The sequence below is a fragment of the Zalophus californianus genome, chromosome 9, assembly GCF_009762305.2.
Source record: "Zalophus californianus isolate mZalCal1 chromosome 9, mZalCal1.pri.v2, whole genome shotgun sequence".
In the NCBI taxonomy this organism is placed as follows: Eukaryota; Metazoa; Chordata; class Mammalia; order Carnivora; family Otariidae; genus Zalophus; species Zalophus californianus.
Window position 1 is genome coordinate 59448674 of NC_045603.1, and position 25466 is coordinate 59474139.

Consider the following 25466-nt stretch of genomic DNA (forward strand, 5'->3'; position numbering starts at 1 on the left):
GGACATCTCTTTTGTTTTTAGCCAAATACCTCACTTGCAGATTCTCTAAGCATACAAAAGTTGTTATTGTATAAAATCTTAGTATTTTGTTATGCAGAAGTAAATGATCAAATATGGATTTTGGTACCAGAAATGGGATGCTGTGATAACAAAAACCTAAAACATATGTCATTGGCTTTTAGAAAAGGTACAGGGAATAAGAAGTAAGAGATAAAAGGCAATAATTAGCCAACACCCACAAGACTGAAGCTTGTTGGTGAGGGCTTAAAGGAAACTGAGGAAAATGTTATTAAAAGCTGGAGCACACTTTGTTCTCTGTCTTCTTACCTCCCCACCTTTCAAACTGAAATCCAAACACCATTCCTCTCATGAAGCCTATCCTTATTTTTCTGACCTCACCAATGTCCCCTTACTTAGAACTCTTTCCATGAAGAAACAGTACCTTAGAGTTTAGCGTCTAATACTTCTTTAATTATTACTACTAGCTTTTAAGTTTGTAGCCATGTTTTTTGCTGCTTCTGAATCTGTGACAATATTTAACACAATACAAAAACACAAAATAAGTACTAAATATCTTTTACCTGCTTAAACTCATCAATAGACTTTCATCTGACAATCAGTTTCTTCCAGAGAAATGTGGTAATTTGTAACATACATCTTTCCTATTCATCACAATATCTCAGACTCTAGAGATTCCACCTGAAAAGCTGACTGAGAAACCAGTGACTTGTTCATGAAAAAAGGAATTAGACCTTCAATGGCATTTTTTCAAAACCTCATATTCTTAGCGGATGATTAGTGACCTATGGTATTTCTTAGTATTTGCTTTCATAAATGAATTCAATTCTTTAATAATTACATATCGCCAGACAAACTTTAAAAGTATTGTCAGATTAGTTCCATAAATTAAACTGGCTTGCTCAGTTACAGTACAGATGTGTTATGATGACAATGTAGGTAATGTGGGTAGCTTTATTTGCACTATTTTGCTTTTTCCTAAAGTTACGTGGACTATAATTGTATTTTTTTTTTTTTGGTGCTCAAACAAGATTCTCTTCTGAATGGTGTCTTCCAATGATGTTTAGTAATTATTATACCTTTGTTTGTATTAAATACTTTTCAATAAATGTTTCTCAGTCATTAAAAAAAAAACCTGGAGCTCAGGAAAACTTTGCTATATAGTGGCATAAAAATTGGGAAATCCCTTGCCTGAAGTAATGCAGAATATAGAAATGTACCTAATGAAGTGTTCAATCTAGCTAAGGAGATTTTCAGGCAAAATGTCAAAAGTGTCATCAGTATTTCTTCTAGCTGCACATCATAAAATATAAATAGAGATGAGATTAAAAAGGACACTTTGCTAAGATCTCAGAAATCCAGTATCTCATAGTACCTTTCAGCTAGATCCATAGGCTCTCTAAAGATTTCATGATGTGTGTCACAAATCCTTCCTGTTAAAGTAGAAGGTCTCTGGGAATCATAAGGGCATTGTTGCTGAAAGACCACTCCGGGAGCCAGAGAAAGGTCTGTCTAGAAGAAACAATGAATTTAAATTGTCATATATCTATTCAATAAACTGAATTCATAATATTACATCTTCCCAATAAGTAAACTGCAGCCCCAAGTGGCTTCACCAGGACTTTCTACCTAAAATTTAGAGAAGAAAATTCTTCCCAAATGTTGAAAAACCTATGAAGTATCTTTAATCTAATTTTATGATGCCAGTATATCTTTGACGCCAAAGCCTGAAAAAGATATTTTGAGAAAGAAAAATTACAGAATCATCATTATCATTATGATAAAGGCAAAAGTTATAAACAATAAATTACCAAAGTAAATCCAGTAATAAATACAAAGCATTAAACATCACCAAATTCAGTTTATTCTGGGAATACAAGATGATTAATATTTGGAAAATCAATCAATGTCAGTATATTAGTTTCCAATTTCTTCATAACGAATTACCTTAAACAGTGACTTATAACAACACAAATTTATTATCTTATAGTTTGGGATATCAGAAGTCCAAAATGGGTCTCTGGAAACTATTATCAAGATATGGACAGGGTTGCATTCTTTCTGAAAGTTCTGAAAGAGGAAAATCAATTTCTAGAGTCTGCTCACATTTTTTGGTGTGGCCTTTTTCCATTCTCAAAGCTAGTGATGGCTGTTTGAGTTTTTCTCATTCTACATCACTCACATTGACTTTTCTGCCTTCTTCTTTCATATTTAAAGGACCTTGTTTATTATATCGGGCCTAGCCAAATAATTCAGGATAATCTCCCTACTTTATATTCATCTGATTAGTAATTTTAACTCCATCTGCCACCCTAATCTCACTTTCCATATAATCTAACATAAACGCCGGATCTCTTTTCTCTACCAAAGTTAGAACAGAACAAAGGAAGAAAATTATGATTATCTCAATTAATGCATAAAAACATTTGATAAAATTCAATACCCATTTATTATTTTTTAATTTCTAGAAAAATATAAATAGAATTGCCTTAATCAATAGCAAGCACCATACTAAGGTTGAAATATTAAAGGCAGGGTGCCTGGGTGGCTCAGTTGTTAAGCATCTGCCTTCGGCTCAGGTCATGATCCCAGGGTCCTGGGATCGAGTCCCACATTGGGCTCCCTGCTCAGCGGGAAGCCTGCTTCTCCCTCTCCCACTCCCCCTGCTTGTGTTCCTGCTTTCGCTGTCTCTCTCTGTCAAATAAATAAATAAAATCTTTTTTAAAAAAGGAAATATTAAAGGCATTCTCCAGAGATGAAGACGGATGTCATCTATCATTGTGTTAGCAATTCAACCAGGACAATCAGGCAAGAAATGAAATGATGGGAAAAGGAATAGAAAGAAAATATGAAACTGTAGTTAATTATTTGTAAGTGGCATAATTCTGTTCATAGACCATCTAAAAGAATCTATAGAAAAACATTCAGAATTAAAAATAAACTGTAACTATTTACAAGATATAAGGTAACTATACAAAAATCACTTATATTTATATATACCAGCAAAAAAACAATTAGAATTTTTAATGATACAATTTATAACAGTGATATAACCAAGTAATTAGTAATACACCTTTTAAAAGACGCTCAAAACATCTATGCAGTAACTATGAAAAATAAACTATGAAGGATAAACCATATCAATGAATAGGAAAATTCCGTATTATGAAGACACTGCTTTCTTCAAATTAATTTATACATACAAAGCACTAATTTTGAGTGGCCACTCCAAGCCTGGAAACACAAAACAAATTAACAGTAATTCCTCCACAAAGCTAAATAATTAAAGGAGTGATATTTCTGAGTATTATCCCTTTTTATCTTTGCTCTTTCTTTCTGGGAATATGGCACTATATCTTTCTCCTTTATCATTTTTCCCTTTCCCTTTTTCTAAATTTGAAAGCCTTTCTATTTTTACTGTCTACGTCTCTTTGAATATTTTTGCATATTCAATTTATCCATATATCTCATTATCCCTCACCCACTTCAAACTCTGCTAACACTGTTTTATTTATACAATTTTTGCAGTTAGCATAGTATTTTTAGAATTCTAAAACTTCTTTCTTGGAAGCTTGAAGACAATTATACTCAGACTCTCTCTGACTCCTTGCCAATATCCATCTGATACAGTGCCATGTTCACTCTGGAAAGCTTCAGAAGTATTCTTCCCAGAACTCCTTCTACCCTCACACACACCCTATCAGTGTTTATCTTCTTATTTGCTGAAGGATCCAGAGTGTTTACTCTGTACCCTGCCAGCCTTTTTCCAAAAACTGTCTTAGGTGCCATACGATATTCTGGTAGTTTTTTTCTCTGTCATCACTGTTGATCCTGAGCAAAAGAGTATAGAAAGGATTAAAGACTTCACTAAAAGAAACAACTTTTGAGGCAAGAGTAATTCCTAACTATCTAGGAAGCTCCGAACAGGTCTGTGCAACAGAAAGTCTGTACTGCATCAAGTCCTAAGTATACAATAATTTCAAATGAAGTTTAGGGAACAGATGTATATATTAGAAAACCACGTAAATCAGCCTCATCTGAGTTAACCTACCCTGAGTAAGACTGGGAAATACAACTATGGCTGGGAATACATGAAAACAGTACACCCTTGTTAACCAAAAGCCAAAGCCTGAAAAGATACTAGCATAAATTGCAAGACAATCATTATCATGGTCATAAGTGCAAAAATCCTAAACAATGTATTGCCAACTGAAATCCAGTTATGAATAAATAAAAATAACACAATGCAACCGAATCAAATTTATTTTAGGAATACAAGATGGGATTAATACTAGAAAATCACCAGTGTTGGGCATCTAATTAACAGAGCAAAGGAGAAAAACCATATGATTATCTCAAATGATGCAGAAAAATTGGTAAAATTATTACTCACAGATGACAGCATAGAATTTATAAAACATAGCCAAAAATCTGCTACTAAGTCATCAGAATCAAAAAACAAATGTATCATTGTACTGGACACAAGGACAACATACAAAAATCAATTGTATTTATATATGCTAACAATAAAAAACTAGAATTGCTTACATGATACCCTTTATAATACCATTAATAAAATCAAATACTCAAAAAGTCATGTAAGGGAAGATGTTCTAGACTTCCAAATAGAAATTACTACAAACAAATGGAAGAGATAAACCATATAAACAGCCTAAATACAATATTTAAATACAATATTGTAAAATGCTAATTCTTTCCAAGTTGATTTATAGATTTGAGGAAATTCCGGTCAAAATGTGGGCAGTTTGTTTTTGGGAACTGGCTAGTAGCTTCTATGATTTCAAGGTTGTGGTAGGGTGAATTTCTAAAATGGCCTCCAAAGATGTACTATCCTAATCGTCAGAAGCTATGAATTTGATGAGCTATCAAGCCTGCACTTATTTTAAATTATATAATACAGTCCATGTTAAGATGGGGAGATTATCCAGCTGGGTCTGATCTAATTGCATGAGCCTTTAAAAGAGAGCTTTCTCTAGGTGATGTCAGAACAGGAAGTTAAGAGAGAAAAAGTGTTAGAAGTACTCCACAAGACTTTGCTGGTTTGAAGAGAGAAAGAATGTGAATAGCTTCTCAGAGGGTCCAGTGGCCTGCAGCTGTCAACCAGCAAGGAAACAAGGACCTTCAACCACAGACACAAGGAACAGGATTCTTCTAACAATGTGACTGAGATTGGAAGAGGATTCTTCCCAACAGCTTCCAGGAGAGAGCCCAACCCCACTGACACCTTGATTTTGGCTTTGTGAGACCCTGAACAGAGAATTTAATTGCAATATGTCAGACTTCTGACCTGAAAAACTATGATATGATAAAAAGGTATCATATAAGCCACTAAATCTGTGGTCATTTCTTATGCAGCAAGAGAAAATAAACACAGAGTTTGGTACCTAAAAGGAAGATGTTGCCACAGCAAATGCCTAAAACTGTTACTTTGGGAATTGGGTAGGGGTTGGAGGCTGGGAACATTTTGAGGAACAGGATAGAAAAATCTAAATTGCCTTAAAGAGATTGTTGTAGGGGCACCTGGGTAGCTCAGTCAGTCAAGCGTCTGCCTTCAGCTCAGGTCATGATCCCAGGGTCCTGGGATCGAGCCCCATATCAGCAGGGAGCCTGCTTCTCCCTCTCCCTCTGTCTACCACTTTGCCTACTTGTGCTCTCTCTCTCTCTCTCTCTCTCTCCCCTTCTCTCCCTCTCTTCCTCTCTTCCTCTCTCTGTCAAATAAATAAATAAAATCTTCAAAAAAATAAATAGACCGTTGTAGAAATGGTCATGCAAAAGAGGCAGCTGGTGAGGACTTAGAAAAAGGTGAGGAACATGTTATTGGAAACTGGAAGAAGAAAATCCTTCTCATGTACTGGCAGAAAATTTGTGGAATTGTCTCCTTCAGTTATGCAGAAAGCAGAATTTGTAGATGATGAAGTTGGATACTTAGCCAAGGAGATTTCCAAGACAAGTATTAAAGGCACAGCCTGGTTTCTCCTTGTTGCTTATAGTAAAATGCAAGAGGAGAGAGAAAATGAGGGAAGAATTGTTAAAGAAAAAGGAACCAGGAATAGAGGATTTGGAAAACTCTTGCCTATCCAGACAGCAAAGATCCTAAAGTTAACAGATTGCTCATGAAGTGGACATAGAGAAAAAGCTAACTGTGTGACTACACGACTCCTCTTGCTGGAACCTCAAAGATCAAAAGGCCAGAGTATTCAGTCACGTAAAAATCCTCCTAAAATAGTAAAGGGGTCCACATAGATCTCAGCTGCTCATCAAAGGAAGTTTAAGAGCCTTGACCTTTAGACATCCCAGCCTAGCCAAAGATAGAGAAGGGATTGAAAAGATTTGTGGATGTATCTTTCTACTAGGGAAGTGGGTCATCATGACATCCGCACAAGGCCTACATGGTTTATAAGAGATTTATGTTAGCAGAAACATTTCCAGCTTAGACAGAAAGAGAAAGAAAGAGTAAAAATGAAAGGCAACCCAATTTCTATAGACCAGGAAGCAGGCTGATGAAACTAAACAGCTAGGCACATCACATGCGGTCTGCCTTTCATAAAAAAGAAAGTTTGACTCAGCAGAACCACGGTGAGTACCAGGGAGGATTGTCCACATGCCTAGAAACCTAATGGATTTCAAAATTCTTTCTGACTGATGACTCCTTTTTATCTTCTATTTTCTCCCTTTTTAAACAGGAATGTTTTAGCTAGCATCATATGTCTGTCCAACTGCTATATGTTGGGAGGAAATAAATTATCCCTTTAATTGCACAGACTCACAGATGTAGAGGAATTGTGCTCAGGGTTTTCAGCCACCTCATTCAGATGATTTAGATGATGAGATCTGGAATCTTTGAGCTGACAACATTTAGATGTGATATTGAACTTTCAGTTGATGCTGAAAATAGAATGACAGAACCATAGGAGGAGGTGAATGTATTTTGCATTTGGGACAGACAGAATCTTTGGAAGCCAGAGGGTAGACTGCAGTAGGCAGAATTTCTAAAGTAATTCCCCAAAGATGACTTGCACTAGTCTCTGACGTCTGTAAATATAATGAGTCATTACACTCATGATCGAGTTTATATGGCACAGTTAACCTTAACATAAGGAGATTATCTGGGTGGGCCTGGTTTAATCACATGAGCTCTTAAAAAGGAAAGCTTTCTCCCACTGGTGACAGAAAAGAAAGTCAGAAAGATTTGAAACTCAGAAAACTCAGTACACTGTTACTGGCTCTAAAGATAAAGTGCCACCTTATATAAATCCTGACCTGTGCTACTTATCCTGGACGTAAATGTATTGTACACTGATGCTGACCCACTCCTGTACAACTGCTTCCTTTCTTTGCAACTGTTGTATGGCTTTATAAATGATAAAGTGAAAGAAAAAAAAGATGAAGAGGGAAACGCATAAGCAACAGAAAGTAACCACAAGGAGCTAAGAACAACTCCTTGCCAATAGCCAACAGGCAAATGGGGCCCTTAGTCCTATAACTAAGGCCTGAATGACCTTAATTCAGCCAACAACACAAATGAGCTTCAAAGAAGACCTCAGGCTCCAGATGAGAGTACAGCCAGCTGACACCGTGATTTCAGCATTGAGAGACTCTGAACAAAGAGCCCCATAATGCCATCCTTGACTTCAGACCCACAGACCTGGAGGATAATAAATTTTGTTGTTATTATTGTCATTATTGTTTTAATAGATCAGTTATTTAATGAGGTTCTTTGTAAGAAATGTAGAACACCAGTTTGTGAGGGTAAACTCCATTTGTGGGAGAAAACACAGAGCAAAGGTAGCCCTGAAGCTGAGGAACAGCTTTGAGTTTTGGCAGAATTTGCGAGTCCACAGCTTTCTGATCAACCTTGCTCTGCTCTATAATCTCACATTTCTCTTTCTCCCTGTCAAAGACCTTCCCAGTACGCAACTTCTTGAAGTAAGCATCAGTGAGATGCTTGGGAATTTTCACATTGCTGATAGCAATTTTGGTACAGGTGGCAATGACAGATTTCTGGTGTGTTCTTCGTAGAGGAACTCGACTGAGGGACGGAGGTCCAGTCACAAGTAGCAAGCCACTACTCAAATGTTTCACTACTCCACCTCTTGCCTCTGTGGAGCCCAGTGAGGATGATCACAATGGTGCCAAGAGTGACACTAGCTTGCAGTTTTCTCACATGCTAACTGAAAGGTGTTTCTTTTTTGGCCATGGCTCAACAGCTTTCAAGCCACATCTTCAGTAGGATAATACCTAGACATTTTGTGACGTTTAACCACTCAGGTACCACCATTCTTGTCACCACAAACTGGTTTTGTGACACTAGCAAGAACCTTCTCCTTTTTCTTTTCAACTCTGGATTTAGCTGCTGAATACTTCTTATTGTACATGGCCTTTCTGGAATAGATAGCCAATGGGAAATATCTGCCAATTCTTCCAGCTAGGACAGGGTTTTGGCTGCAGTGGGGCTTCCCTTTCTTTGGTGTTTTAGCCTTGAAGTTACCCTTCTTGATCCTGCCACCAGCATCAGCCAGGTTTCTTCTCTTTAGTGTCTGGCTTCTCAGCCTTTTCACACACCATCTTGCAAGATGGAAAAGAACAATAAATTTCATCATTTTAAGACACAAAGTTTGTGTCCTATTTTGTTACTTAGCAATAGGAAACTTCATAGGGCAAACATAGCCAAGATAATCATGGAGAACAAAGTTGCAGGAATTAACTAGCTTATATAAAGATTTACTTTTAAGCTCTATTATTAAATAAACATTCTGGGTTGGAAAAAGAATAGAGAAATAGAAAAATGGAACAGGCCAGGGGGCTAAAAAATTCACAAACATAAAGTGATCTGATTTGTAACAAAGCTGGGGAAAAGATGAACTCGTAAATGAATGTTGCAAAGAAATATGGATATATAGATAAAAATGAATACTGACCTCCATACAAAAGAAACATTTATTCTTCATGGATAGTCTCTCTAAATGTGAAATGTAAAAATAAAATGAAACAAAGAATAAGACAACAGAAGAAAATAGATTCGCATATTGATATAAGCAAATAATTGTTTTTTTGTTGTTTTTGGTTTTTTTTAAGATTTTATTTATTTATTTGAGGGAGAGAATGAGAGAGAGAGAGAGAGCACATGAAAGAGGGGAGGGTCAGAGGGAGAAGCAGACTCCCTGCCAAGCAGGGAACCCGATGCAGGACTCAATCCCGGGACTCCAGGATCATGACCTGAGCCGAAGGCAGTCGCTTAACCAACTGAGCCACCCAGGCGCCCATAAGCAAATAATTGTTAAAGAGAAAACAATAAACACTAATGAAGAAGTAAAAGAAGACTGCACTGGGTATAATAAATAAACCTGTTTGTCCAAAGTAGCGTTCAACAAACTTCAGCTCCCAAGCCAGTCTCTTATTTTATGTAAACAGAATTTTTTTAAAACTCATACACATCCGTTCATTCACAGGTTATGGAGGCCTGCTTCAGGGCTGCAACGTAACCAGAGCGCAGGGGTGCAGGAGCACCTGGCTCTAGGGATCCCAAACAGACCAGGTTCAGCCCCTTGCCACTGACAATATCCAAAGGCAGAGAGGCAAGCGATGGTGAGACAAGAAAGGAGTTTATTTCAGTGAGGTCAATACCAGAAGACAGCGGAATAACATCTCAAAGACTGTCTCCAAAGTTCTAAAAACACTTCTTGGTTTATAGAAGGGAAATGTGGGACAAAGGTCAGTGGGTATGTGCAGATAGGCAGTAAGTCAGGTTGATGGTTGTTTTGGGGTCAATCACATGGGATCTTGCTGGCTCGTATTAGTCGTTATTGCTTGAGGAAGTAGTTTCAGTTCATATCACAGAATACTTTGCCCCAAGAGTCTTTGCCTGAGTTCAGAGATAAGCTGAAAAGAAAAATTTAATCAATTAGAAAGTACAGACTGGGGTGCCTGAGTGGCTTAGTCGGTTAAACATCTGACTTGATTTGGGCTCAGGGTTGTGAGATCAAGCCCTGCATCGGGCTCGTGCTGGGCATGGAGCCTGCTTCAGATGCTCTCTCTCCCTCTCTTTCTGCCCTTTCCCCCACCCTCTCTCTCTCCCTCTCAAAAAAAAAGGCAAAGAAGAGAGAAAACCCAGGATGTTTCTAAAGAAAGTCAGAGGTGGAAGACCTGCTCTATCTGATATCAAGACAATGTAAAGCTACTGTAATTAAGACAGTGTGGTACGGCAAGATGGCGGAGGAGTAGGAGACCTGGATTTTGTCTGGTCTCAGAAATTCAGCTGAATAGGGATCAAACCACTCTGAACACCTATGAACTCAACAGGAGATCGAAGATAAGACGAGATCGGGCGCGTTCAGGGTGGTATGGCCGTAGACAGGAGATCGAAGATAAGAATAGTAACAACACTCTGAACAGAAAAGCGACCACTTTCTGGAAGGTAGGACCTGCGGAGAAGTGAATCTGAGGCGATATTCGGGAGGATAGACGGCGGGGGAGGGGGCCTCCATCGGCCGCTTCTGGCAAGTGCTAGAGCCGCAGAGCACAAAATCGGAAATTTTTAGAAGTCGGCTCCGCTGAGGGACGTCGCTCCAGTGGCTAAGTGGGGGGGTGGAACCCTCGCGGGACAGTGTGGTCTCAGGACCCTCGGGGTCACAGAAAGACTGGGGGTGCCTGAGGGCGGCAGAGCTCCCAGGGATCGGAGCGGGGAAGCCGGCTGCAGAGACGGAGCTGAGGTGCGGGCTCTCAGCTCGGGGTGGCCATAAACTGTGATCCGCGGCCCAGTCGGGCCACTGCTCCTCCAGCAGGGACCCAACAAGCGGCAGAGCCAGGCAGACTCCCCTTCCTCCCCCGGGAGGAGCGGCGCGGGAGCGCACCGCAGGGATCTGCTGGGTTTGGAGACTCCACACGGGGTCGGGTGCCTGAGATAAAAACGCTCGGTCACAGGCCGGGTGAGCACGGAGTGCGGCTGGAGACCGGGGAGACAGGAGTGACTGGTTTTCTCTGGGGGCGCACTGAGGAGCAGGGCCCCAAGTTCTCAGCTCCTCCAGGCAGAGATTGGGAGGCCACCATTTTCACCCTGGTCCTCCAAAGCTGTACCCAGAGCTTGCAGGGAACAAAACCTCCTGAGAGCAAACCTGAGCAGCTTGCTTAGCCCGGACTCACAAGGGCGGGGCAATTCCGCCTCTGGCAGAGACATTTGGAAACCATGGCAACAGGTCCCTCCCCCAGAAGATCAGCAAGAACAGCCAGCAAGCCAAGACCAAGTTTACCGATCAAGGAGAATGGGAGAACTCCAGCGCTAGGGGAATACTGCACATAGAATTCATGGCTTTTTTACCATAATTCACTAGTTTTTCAAAGTTAATTTTTTAACTGTTTTTTTAATTTTTCTTTTTCCCTTTTTCAACCACCTTATCAATCCCTTTTTTAAAAAAACATTTTTTATTTTTCATTTTTAGAGTCATATTTTTATCCCTTCATAGTAGTTACCCTTATTTTTGGCATATATACATGTAAGTTGTTCTCTCTTTAAAATTTTGAGATACAGTTTCTTCTAACAGATCAAAATATACCCTAAATCACTAGTGTATGGCTTTGTTCTAGTCTCCTGCCTGATCACATTCTCTCCTTTTTTTCTTTTTTTTAAATCTTCTTTCTTTTTAAAAACAACTTCTTATCAATTCCTTTTATAAAATCTTTTATAATTTTCATCTTTGCAGTCATCTTCCATCCCTTCATTGTATCAACCCTTATTTTGTGCATATATAAGTCTTTCTTCCTTTAAAATATTAGGAGGCACTTTCTTCTAACAGACTAAAATACTCCCAGACTCTAGTGTGTGGCACTGATCTATGCACTAGCCTGATCATATTTGATCATATTCTGGTTTTTTTTGTTTTGTTCTGTTTTTGTTTGTTTTTATCTTTTTCTTTTTCCTTTTTTTTTCTCTTTCTTCATTCTTTCCCTTTCTTGTCCCCTGGTTTCAGGTCTTTTCTGATTTGTATAGAGTATATTTCCTGGAGACGTTGTTAACCTGTCAGCATTCTGTTCTCTCATTCATCTCTTCTCCTCTGGACAAAATAACAAGACGAAAAAAATCACCTCAGCAAAAAGAAGAAGAGGTAGTACCGTCTGCCAGGGACCTACTCAATACTGACATTAGTACGATGTCAGACCTAGAGTTCAGAATCATGACTTTAAAGATACTAGCTGGGCTTGAAAAAAGTGTGGAAGTTATTAGAGAAACACTTTCTGGAAAAATAAAAGATGTAATATCTAACCAAGTCGAAATCAAAAAGGCTATTAATGAGGTGCAATTAAAAATGGGGGCACTAACAGCTAGGATAAATGAGGCAGAAGAGAGAATCAGTGATATAGAAGACCAAATGATGGAAAATAAAGAGGTTGAGAAAAAGAGAGATAAACAACTACAGGATCACGAGGGCAGAATTCGAGAGATAAGCGATATGATAAGACAAAACAACATTAGAATAATTGGGATCCCAGAAGAAGAAGAAAGAGAGAGAGGGCAGAAGGTATACTGGAGCAAATTACAACAGAGAACTTACCTAACTTGGGAAAGGAAAGAGGCATCAAAATCCAGGAGGCACAGAGAACCCCTCTCAAAATCAGTAAAAATAGGTCAACACCCCGACATCTAATAGTAAAACTTACGAGTCTCAGAGACAAAGAGAAAATCCTGAAAGCAGCTCGGGAGAAGAGATATGTAACCTACAATGGTAGAAACATTAGATTGGCAACAGACCTATCCACAGAGACCTGGCAGGCCAGAAAGGACAGCTATGAGATCTTCAGAGCACTAAATAAGAAAAATATGCAGCCAAGAATACTATATCCAGCTAGGCTGTCATTGAAAATAGAAGGAGAGATAAAAAGCTTCCAGGACAAACAAAAACTAAAGGAATTTGCAAACACGAAACCAGCCCTCCAAGAAATATTGAAAGGGGTCCTCTAAGCAAAAAGAGAGCCTAAAAGCAGCATAGATCAGAAAGGAACACAGACAATATACAGTAACAGTCACCTTATAGGCAATACAATGGCACTAAATTCATACCTTTCAATAGTTACCCTGAATGTAAATGGGCTCAATGCCCCAATCAAAAGACACAGGCTATCAGATTGGATTCAAAAACAAGACCCATCCATATGCTGTCTGCAAGAGACTCATTTTATACCCAAAGACACCCCCAGATTGAAAGTGAGGGGGTGGAAAACCATTTACCATGCTAATGGACACCAAAAGAAAGCTGGGGTGGCAATCCTTATATCAGACAAATTAGATTTTAAAACAAAGACTGTAATAAGAGATGAAGAAGGACACTAATATCCTACTTAAAGGGTCTATCCAACAAGATCTAACAATTGTAAATATCTATGCCCCTAATATGGGAGTGGCCAATTATATAAGGCAATTAATAACAAAAGCAAAGAAACACATTCACCACAATACAATAATTGTGGGGGACTTTAACACCCCCCTGACTGAAATGGACACATCATCTAAGCAAAAGATCAACAAGGAAATAAAGACTTTAAATGACACACTGGACCAAATGGACTTCACAGACATATTCAGAACATTCCATCCCAAAACAATGGAATACACATTCTTCTCAAGTGCTCATGGAACATTCTCCAGAATTGATCACCTCCTAGGTCACAAATCAGGTCTCAACTGGTACCAAAAGATTGGGATTATTCCCTGCATATTTTCAGACCACAATGCTTTGAAACTAGAACTCAATTACAAGAGAAAAGTCGGAAAGAACTCAAATACATGGAGGCTAAAGAGCATCCTACTAAAGAATGAATGGGTGAACCAGGAAATTAAAGAAGAATTTAATTTCTTCTTTATGGAAGAATTCATGGAAACCAATGAAAATGAAAACACAACTGTTCAAAATCTTTGGGATACAGCAAAGGCAGTCCTGAGAGGAAAGTATATAGTGATACAAGCCTTTCTCAAGAAACAAGAAAGGTCTCAAATACACAACCTAACCCTACACCTAAAGGAGCTAGAGAAAAAACAGCAAATAAAGCCAAATCCAGCAGGAGAAGAGAAATAATAAAGAGCAGAGCAGAAATCAATGAAATACAAACCAAAAGAACAGTAGAACAGATCAACAAAACTAGGAGCTGGTTCTTTGAAAGAATTAACAAAATTGATAAACCCCTGGCCAGACTTATCAAAAAGAAAGAGAAATGACCCAAATCAACAAAATCATGAATGAAAGAGGAGAGATCACAACCAACACCAAAGAAATACAAACAATTATAAGAACATATTATGAGCAACTCTATGCCAGCAAATTAGATAACCTGGAAGAAATGGGTGCATTCCTAGAGATGTATCAACTACCAAAATTGACCAGGAAGAAATAGAAAACCTGAACAGACCTATAACCACTAAGGAAATTGAAGCAGTCATCAAAAATCACCCAACAAACAAAAGCCCAGGGCCAGATGGCTTCCCAGGGGAATTCTATCAAACATTTAAAGAAGAATCAATACCTATTCTCCTGAAACTGTTCCAAAAAATAGAAATGGAAGGAGAACTCCCAAACTCATTTTATGACGCCACCATTACCTTGATCCCGAAACCAGACAAAGACCCCATCAAAAGGAGAATTACAGACCAATATCCTTGATGAACATGGATGCAAAAATTCTCACCAAAATACTAGCCAATAGGATCCAACAGTACATTAAAAGGATTATTCACCATGACCAAGTGCGATTTATCCCTGGGCTGCAAGTTTGGTTCAACATCCGCAAATCAATCAACGTGATAAAATACATTCATAAAGGAAAGAACAAGAATCATACGATCCTCTCAATAGATGCAGAAAAAGCATTTGACAAAGTACAGCATCCTTTCTTGATCAAAAGTCTTCAGAGTATAGGGATAGAGGGTACATACCTCAATATCATAAAAGCCATCTATGAAAAACCTAGAGCGAATATCATTCTCAATGGGGAAAGGCTGAGAGCTTTTCCCCTAAGGTCAGGAACGTGGCAGGGATGTCCACTATCAACACTGCTATTCAACATAGTATTAGAAGTCCTAGCCACAGCAATCAGACAACAAAAAGAAATCAAAGGCATCCAAATCGGCAAAGAGGAAGTCAAACTCTCACTCTTTGCAGATGAGATGATGTGTATGTGGAAAACCCAAAAGACTCCACCCCAAAACTGCTAGAACTCATACAGAAATTCAGTACAGTAGCAGGATATAAAATCAATGCACAGAAATCAGAGGCATTCCTATACACCAACAACAAGACAGAAGAGACACAAATCAAGGAGTCGATCCCATTTACAATTGCACCCCAAAACATAAGATACTTAGGAATAAATTTAACCAAAGAGGCAAAGGATCTGTACTCAGAAAACTATAAAATACTCATGAAAGAAATTGAAGAAGACACAAAGAAATGGAAAAACGTTCCATGCTCATGGATTGGAAGAACAAATATTGTGAAGATGTCAATGCTACCTAGAGCAATCTACACATTCATGCAATCCCCATCAAAATACCATCCACTTTTTTCAAAGAAATGGAACAAATAATCCTAAAATTTGTATGGAACCAGAAGGGACCCCGAATAGCCAGAGGAATATTGAAAAAGAAAAGCAAAGCTGGTGGCATCACAATTCCAGACTTCCAGCTCTATTACAAAGCTGTCATCATCAAGACAGTTTGGTACTGGCACAAAAACAGACACATAGATCAATGGAACAGAATAGAGAGCCCAGAAATGGACCCTCAACTCTATGGTCAACTCATCTTTGACAAAGCAGGAAAGAATGTCCAATGGAAAAAAGACAGTCTCTTCAACAAATGATGTTGGGAAAAGTGGACAGCCACATGCAGAAGAATGAAACTGGGCCATTTTCTTACACCACACACAAAAATAGACTCCAAATGGTTGAAAGACCTAAACGTGAGACAGGAGTCCATCAAAATCCTAAAGGAGAACACAGGCAGCAACCTCTTCGACCTCAGTCGCAGCAACTTCTTCCTAGAAACATCGCCAAAGGCAAGGGAAGCAAGGGAAAAAATGAACTATTGGGACTTCATCAAGATAAAAAGCTTTTGCACAGCAAAAGAAACAGTCCACAAAACCAAAAGACAACCGACAGAATGGGAGAAAATATTTGCAAATGACATATCAGATAAAGGGCTAGTATCCAAAATCAATAAAGAACTTGTCAAACTCAACACCCAAAGAACAAATGATCCAATCAAGAAATGGGCAGAAGACATGAACAGACATTTTTCCAAAGAAGACATCCAAATGGCCAACAGACACATGAAAAAGTGCTCAACATCACTCGGCATCAGAGAAATCCGAATCAAAACCTCAATGAGATACCACCTCACACCAATCAGAATGGCTAAAATTAACAAGTCAGGAAACGACAGATGTTGGCGGGGATGAGGAGTAAGGGGAACCCTCCTACACTGTTGGTGGGAATGCAAGCTGGTGAAACCACTCTGGAAAACAGTATGGAGGTTCCTCAAACAGTTGAAAATAGAGCTACCATACGATCCAGCAATTGCACTACTGGGTATTTACCACAAAGGTACAAATGTAGGGATCCAAAGGGGTACGTGTGAGATGGCATAGGCTTGCAGGCCCCTTGCGAGCCAGGGTCATTCAAGGACTGCAGTGAGAGTTAGGAAAGCCAGGCAAACCTGAGCAAGGAGGAGAAAATGTTCTCTTCCCCTTATCTCATGTTGCAAGTTCTGAATGCCTGGATCTGCAAGAAGTGGCTCTTACCTAGATTAGAGGTGTCCCTCCTTAGGACAAGAACATGCTGTCTCCAGAGGAAGGGTGGCTGAGAGAATTCTTTAGTGTATCCCTTTTCAAAGATGTTAGTTTAATCCCATTATGTGTGAAGGTACATATTGTTATGCTTATCTGATTGCTACAAGTATATAGCTATGTGGGAAATAAACGACAGGATGCAGTTGCAAGTGCTGCCTTTGCTCTGCATCCCCTGTGTCCCGGTTCTTTCGCGACCCTTACCCAGGGACCCCAACGCACTAGACATTGACAATTGGCGCCCGAATAGGGACCCTGAAGGACGTTCAGGAAGGGTGAGTAACTTAAATAACAGGGTTATGGGACAAGAAACTTCTACTCCTTATGTTTGAATGCTGAAGCATTCACTTGCTGTCTATGGCATCACTGTTAAGGTTTTTCAGCGGGTTATGGCTATAGCGGAGGGATCTAAGAAGTCCTTTAAAAAACCCTCCGCTCCACATCTGCCACCCGCACCAGGTCTTTCTCTTAAGAATCCTTTCCTTTCTGCTGCCTTGGCTGAGCTTGATGCGCTAGAAGAAAGCGATAATGAGAGCGAGGCTGATAATTCTGTCTTTGCTTTTCCTGTTATTAGGCCTCCCCCGGTCCAGGGAGTAGCACAAGCACCATATTATGAAGGTATCGGAATAGAGGATATCGGTCGCTTGAAAAAGGCAGTGTCTCTATATGGACCACAGTCACATTATGTGAAGGAGCTAGTTAATGGCCTAGCTCGACATTACAATAATTTCTCTTCTGAAGACTGGAGGGTCCTTTGTAGAGCCCTCCTGAAAGAGCCTGAGTATCTGCAATGGCAGATGTGGTTTTCTGAGCTATGTATGGATCGGGCTCGTCAGAACACATTAAGCCCCAATCCCCGAATACAGGTTATAGATTATCAAATGTTGGCAGGGATAGGCCAATATTCTGATGTTGCTGCCCAAATTAATACCCCTGAAGAAATTCATGACCAACTACGGGAGATTAGTGTGGAGGCATGGGAACGTATTCGGCCAGCAGGGGAGCATTATGGATCATGGACTAAAGTTATTCAAAAGACTAATGAACCTTATGTTGAGTTTTTATCACGTTTGAAACTAACTTTGGAAAGAACTGTTATTGGAGAAGAGGCTAGACAACAGTTGTTGAGGTTGCTAGCGTATGAGAATGCTAACGAGGATTGTAAGAGAATTATATTGCCCATTAAAGATACAGGAGACATTAACACCTTCATGAAGGCCTGTAAGGATGTAACATCAGAGAGTCGAAAGATGCAGTTGTTTGCTGAAACCATGGCCACTACTTGGCATTCCTTACAATCTAAGCAGCTAGATAACATGAAGTGTTTTGGTTGTGGCCAAATAGGACACCTAAAAAGAAATTGTAGAGGAAAAAATCAAATCTGCTTTCTTGACCCGGATTGATCCCTCATTACCTTTAAAATTATACATCCTCAATACATGGCAATATCCCACGGCTATACTCGGTCAAAGTGAGTTACCCATTGAATGGATCTATACTAAACATCATTTTTCAAAAAATATTACGCCCTATGGTATTCAAATAGCATATTTGATAGAACAAGCTCGAGACAGGGCTATAACCATAACTGGTTATGACATTATGGACATTGTTATCCCCTTGTCCAAGGATCAATTTTCATTTTTATTACGAAATATGGAAGAACTCCAAATTGCTTTAGCAGGGTATGTTGGTCAAATTGATTATCATTTTCCCAAAGGAAAGTTATGGGACTGTTTTCGTAAACAAGAGTTTGTTATTCAGGATATCATCAGTGATCAACCCCTAATTGATGCACCCACGGTCTTTACCAATGGCTCCAAAACTAAAAGTGCTTACTGGACCCCTACTAAATATTGGGTTCAGTATACAGACTTTAATTCAGTTCAGCAAAATGAATTGTTCGCCATTGCTCAAGTGTTAAAGGATTTTCCCTCCGCTGTAAATATCATCGCTGATTCTGCTTACGCTGTAGGAGTCCTTAAAAATATATGCACTGCTGTTGTACATTCACATAAGTCCAATTTACTTAACCTATTTTTACTTTTGCAAACTTTGCTTAAAAATCGGAATGCCCGTGTTTATGTGACTCATATTCGCTCCCATACTAATCTTCCTGGTTCATTGACACATGGTAATGCTCAAGTGGACGCTTTGGTGTCTTTTGTATCTGCGGAGGAAGAACATAATTTACTACACACCAATGCCGGAAGGTTACATGTTCAATACAAAATTCCATACTGTCAGGCAAAACATATCGTGAAGCAATGTCCAATCTGTAGACCTTTACATCTGCGCACTACAAAAGCTGGGGTAAACCCCCGAGGCACATATGCCAATGAACTTTGGCAAATGGATGTTACTCATGTGACACAATTTGGTCGATTATCTTATGTACATGTTGTAATAGATACTTATTCTCAATTCATATGGGCTACTGCACAAGCTGGTGAAACCGCACAACATGTCATCACCCATCTATTAGAAACTTTCGCTGTGATGGGCCTACCATCTACTATTAAGACAGACAATGGCCCTGCATATAGCAGCAAAAAATTTCAAACCTTTTGTAAACAATATGGTATAATGCATAAAACAGGCATTGAGTACAACCCTCAAGGACAGGCTATTGTGGAACGTGCGCATAGTACTTTAAAGTTGCAAATTAAAAAATTAAAAAGGAGGAAAAAGGATCATATATTATCATTCACTCAATCTAATGCGCGTTCTATTTTGATACAGGCACTATTTACACTCAATTTCTTGAATCTTCCGCAAGGAGATATTCTTTCCCGAGCAGAAAAGCATTTCATAGAAGGAGAGGCGGCTCCTCCTCCGTTAAATGAATATATATGGTTTAAACCGGCTGCAGATGCAGAGTGGCAACCAGGGCTATTACTTTATAGAGGGAAGGGTTATGCTTATGTCTCCACAGAGGATGGACGGACCTGTTCCTGGCTCCCCGCGAGATGGATCCGGTCGAGGACCAATTCGAATGTGTGCCTTACTTACTGTATCATCTTCAGCCGAGGCGACAAATGATACTGCCGCGGAGCCAATGGAATGAGTCAATGGTGAATCATCAATTGATGGCCTGGGGAGATGGCGGCATTGCAGATCCTCGTATATCACATCAGAAATTTCCTGATCATATTCAAACACACTTATGGAAAATTGCAGCTGCGCTTAAGACTGTTCGAATGTACAATGGAAATTTTTCTGGCACAGCGAACTCTGCATCAACTTATAACTTCACTATTTTTAAAGAAATGAATGTAACTGCTTGTGTACCTCTGCCATATCTATTTCTGGTTGGGAATTTTAGTTTCGATAATGGAATTAACTGTACCAAATGTCGACTATATTCTTGTATTAATAGTTCTATAGAATTTGAGCCAGGATTTTCTCTTATGATTTTGCAACAACGTTCTCACATTTGGCTTCCGGTAAATCTAGAACGACCATGGGCTCAAAATCCCGTGGACGCCTTAGTTTTGGAATTCTTCAAAAAGATGCTGAAACGTACTAAGCGCTTTGTTGGCATTATTGTAGCGGTTGTTTTAAGTTTGATTACAGTTACCACATTAGCCGCGGTATCAGGTATAGCATTACATACATCTTTACAAACTAAACATTTTGTGGAAAATTGGCACCGTGACTCTCGGGATCTTTGGCTTTCACAAACTATGATTGATATTCGCTTGCAAACACAAATAGATGTCCTTAGGCAGACAGTGGGCTGGTTAGGGAAGAAGGTATTGACACTAGAGAGACAGATTTGGCTGCGTTGCGATTGGAATTCTACGACTTTTTGTGTTACCAATTTAAAATATAATAAGTCACAGCATGATTGGAGCGTCATCCAAAGATACTTGGAAGGTAACTCGTCAGCAATTGACATGATCAATAATTTGCACACAAACATTCAGGAAGTGTTTGGTAGACCATTGGAGACTGAAGATACTGCCACATTGGCAGACTTGTTCCTTAAACAACTTGAGGGATTAAACCCAAAAGGTATCATTCAGAGTTTAGGGCACACTGCAGGAGGAATGGGGTTCATTCTACTGGTTATTATCTTATGCTTCATGCTGTTGCATTTTTGCTATTTAAAGCCATCACAGAATTCTATGGCCACCCTCTGGAAGGCAATTTTATTAAAACAAAAGAAAAAAGGGGGAAATGAGATGGCATAGGCTTGCAGGCCCCTTGCGAGCCAGGGTCATTCAAGGACTGCAGTGAGAGTTAGGAAAGCCAGGCAAACCTGAGCAAGGAGGAGAAAATGTTCTCTTCCCCTTATCTCATGTTGCAAGTTCTGAATGCCTGGATCTGCAAGAAGTGGCTCTTGCCTAGATTAGAGGCGTCCCTCCTTAGGACAAGAACATGCTGTCTCCAGAGGAAGGGTGGCTGAGAGAATTCTTTAGTGTATCCCTTTTCAAAGATGTTAGTTTAATCCCATTATGTGTGAAGGTACATATTGTTATGCTTATCTGATTGCTACAAGTATATAGCTATGTGGGAAATAAACGACAGCATGCAGTTGCAAGTGCTGCCTTTGCTCTGCATCCCCTGTGTCCTGGTTCTTTCGCGACCCTTACCCAGGGACCCCAACACACTAGACGTTGACATACATGCACTCCAATGTTTATAGCAGCAATGTCCACAATAGCCAAACTGTGGAAAGAGCCAAGATGTCCATCGACAGATGAATGGATAAAGAAGAAGTGGTATATATATACAAGGGAATATTATGCAGCCATCAAAAGGAATGAGATCTTGCCATTTGCAAGGATGTGGATGGAACTGGAGGGTGTTATGCTGAGTGAAATAAGTCAGTCAGAGAAAGACATGTATCATATTACCTCACTGATATGAGGAATTCTTAATCTCAGGAAACAAACTGAGGGTTGCTGGAGTGGTGGGGGGTGGGAGGGATTGGGTGCCTGGGTGATAGACATTGGGGAGGGTATGTGCTATGGTGAGCGCTGTGAATTGTACAAGACTGATGAATCACAGATCTGTACTTCTGAAACAAATAATGCAGTATATATTAAGAAAAAGAAAAGAAGAAGATAGCAGGAGGGGAAGAATGAAGGGGAGTAAGTTGGAGGGGGAGACGAACCATGAGAGACGATGGACTCTGAAAAACAAACTGAGGGTTCTAGAGGGGAGGGGGTGAGGGGATGGGTTAGCCTGGTGACGGGTATTAAAGAGGGCACATTCTGCGTGGAGCACAGGTGTTATGCACAAACAATGAGTCATGGAACACTACATCAAAAACTAATGATGTAATGTATGGTGATTAACATAACAATAAAAATTATTTTAAAAAAAGTAGTAACATAGATATTAGTACAAAATAAAAAAGACAGTGTGGTACTGTTTAAGAATAGACAAACAGGAAAATAAGACATAATGTAGACAAGAGAAATAAAGGAACTCTCTCTATATATTTTTTTATAATCAGAATATTTATTATTATGTTATGTTAATCACCATACATTACATCATTAGTTTTTGATGTAGTGTTCCATGATTCATTGTTTGCGTATAACACCCAGTGCTCCATGCAGTACGTGCCCTCTTTAATACCCATCACCAGGCTAACCCATCCCCCCACCCCAGTATGAGGAATTCTTAATTTCAGGAACTGTATATATTTTTTTACCACAAATGTGGCAATGCAGAACCGTCAGAAAATGTTTGTATGTTTGTTTGTTTGTTTGTTTTAAATAAGTGGTGCTGGGTCAGTTGGATAGCCATATGGAATAAAATAAAATTTGACTTCTACATTACTATCACAAAAAAATGACTTTAGGAAGATTTTAGATTTAAATGTAATGACGAAACAGAAAAGTTTCTAGAAGATAGAATAGAAGAATATAGTCATTACTTGAGATGAGAGAAGGGGGCAGAAACAGAAAAGGATGGAAGAGAGGAAGTAAGGAGAAGCAACTGCCAGAAGGCAACTAAACCACATTTCATTTGAATTGAAAGGTAACTCAATAGAAAAAAGACATTAAGATGTTAAAACTACTTCGGTCTTAAACTGTATTTGTCGTTAAAACAAAATGAATTCTCTCTGGAAATGAACAACACAGCTTCCCAGATACTACATGGCATAATGGATGTAAGAAAAGGATGTCAAATAGAATAAATTATCTACTTCTGTAACACTATCTCATAATTTACTTTCACTTTTTTATAATCCCAATAAATAAAAAGGAAACTGTGCTACAATTCATGTGTAAATTACAGATACATACTGTCGCTGCTACATTTAAAATAATGTAAGCCAATGTGAGTCTCTCAGAAAGTAGGAAATTAAAGCTCCTGTCTTTCTAGGGAAAAAAAAAAAAGAGCTTAATTAACTGGCCAAAGAAATACAGTGAAAGCATAAAATATCATTAAGAAAGTGGGGAACAAATGAGACACACAGAAAAGCTTCTCGGAAGCTAAAAGAGAAACTAAGGCGTATCCTGAAAGAAGACCATGTTGTTTTCTTTCCTAAACTGACCATAGTCCTCAACTGCCATTTGTCCTTACTCTCACACTTTGATCCCTATGCTGTGCAAACTGTCAAGAGTTTGCTCTGCTAATATTTTCTTTGACACCAGCATTGCCCAGTCTTGGCAGTGATGAAGGGTAAAGGACCAAAACTGTATGGAACTGTATGGAAGTTGGTGTGAATTGGGTGGACAGAATGTTCCTTAAGGTCACCTGAAGCCCCAGAGTAGGCTTCTCACTATTGTAAGCCCTGAGTCTATATTAATTTTCTTAAACTTGAGAAATAGAAGGGAGAACTACAAAACAACTTGAATGAACTTCAGTTGTGAATTTGTTAAATTAACATGTAATTAATATTTATTAAGTACAACACCAGGGTATGTGATGGCAGGCTGTAGTTCAACAAAAGACCACAAGGGAAACTGAAATAGAGAAGTTTAGTACTCATAGGGCCTGGAGAAAGTACACAGCATGTAGAGAGGGGCCACAGGGGAGGTCAAGACAGGGTGAAGGCAAAGAGTAAGCAGCAGGACCTGGGGCACATGCTTTCCATGGAAGGAGGGCTTTGGGGTTCTTGGACTAAGGTCAGATTGGTCAATTCAAGCCAAAAAGAGGCAGGTTTTGGTAAGCTCCACCAGGCTCTTAACCTAAGGGACAGCAAAGGAAAGGCTCTGGAAAGCAAGGGAGACTGTTGCTCACAAGGCTTTGGGGGTTCAGGGGAGAGGATCCTACCAAGAGTTTACATTTGCTTATGGCTGTTCTCTAGGGCATGAATTTGTTGGAGGGGACTAGTGTCAGTCCAAGGCTCCTGTAGGCCATTTGACCACACAAAATGAATGCCAAGACAGCATCATCATAGAATAGTTTGGGTAAACTCACAACAATCTGTCCTGTGATGCCTCAACAATAGGAACAGCAATCACTTGCCTCTCTATAAGTCCAGCCCCTTGAGAACCATAGGCTAGGTGGAAATTCCACTAGACTCCATGTTTCTGGAGCCCATGTGTGAACAGCTTAGGAGGTGAAATGGGTAGCTTGATCTAAATCTACAATGTCTCATGGGCCAAAGGGGATACACACATACCTAGTTAAGGAGGAGATTCTACAATGGGAAGCAGCGTTTTTGGAAAGAGCAGCTAGTAGAAGTCCAGTGAAGGTTCTATGATGGTGGCAGCATACCTGGGAGCTCCAGCAGAAAGCAGCAGCAGTCTGGTAAAATCAGTTTTCCACCAGATAAGTTCTGTCACCAAGGGGCACATGTCCCCACCTGGGAACTTTTCGGAGTTTTCTTTGGGAGCAAAAGGGGCACTTGTCTGTGACCACTTTGGCTAAAGCGGGGGGGGGGGGGGATGCTGCTCCTGTATGCCCAGTGAGTGCTGTCACTCTCTTATGGCCTGATATAATATGGGCCCACTCTGCTATGGATATGGCATCTCTAGGGGATTAGCTGTGTCCAGGGCTGTGTTTGGTACTCCAAATGTGGCTCACGTGGAACCCATATGTAGTTTGGATGAGTCTGCAATGTTATTATAATGTGTTTCTTGTGTTTGTTAGCATGTGTATGCTGAGACATTATTGACCATAATCCTTATGTACAAATTGGCTATTTCTTCCTAAATGGAGGCACTCCAGAGGGGCTTTCCCTAAATCATGAAATTATCTTTTTGCCATTGTGCAGACCACACTACAAGCCCATTGGCTACTGCCCAGGAATCATCAAAAATGTATGTTCTTGGGAGTCTCTACAACCTGGCCATTGTAGAGGCAAGTGCATGGCCACCAATTCTGCCAGTTGGGCCGAGACAGGAGAGCCCTCCCTGACTAGGGATATGCCACTAGCAGGATGATATGCTGTGGCCTTCCAGCAGGCTGCATTGCATACAGTGGTGGTACTGCCACTGGTGAAGAACACCAACTCTCTTTCCATGTCAGAAGGTGGGTCCCAAGGGGCTTCCAAAACTGCTGAAGGAACCAACTGTGGGAGTGCCACTACTTGCACTTGAGTTGGGGGAGGGAAGTCACATCCTCCTGTAATTTAAAAAGGCCCTTGACATCAAGTTTAGCCCTTTCCTAAAAGGTACCATTCCTATTTTA

At 39.8% G+C, this 25466-nt stretch overlaps 1 protein-coding gene and 1 pseudogene across 1 annotated transcript in view; both read right to left on the reverse strand.

Moving 5' to 3' along the window:
• Positions 1-25466, reverse strand: part of LOC113922351 (integumentary mucin C.1-like) — a 69792-nt gene that overhangs the window by 30072 nt on the left and 14254 nt on the right. The gene's annotated exons all lie outside the window — the stretch shown is intronic.
• LOC113921619 lies at positions 7744-8604 on the reverse strand (annotated as a pseudogene).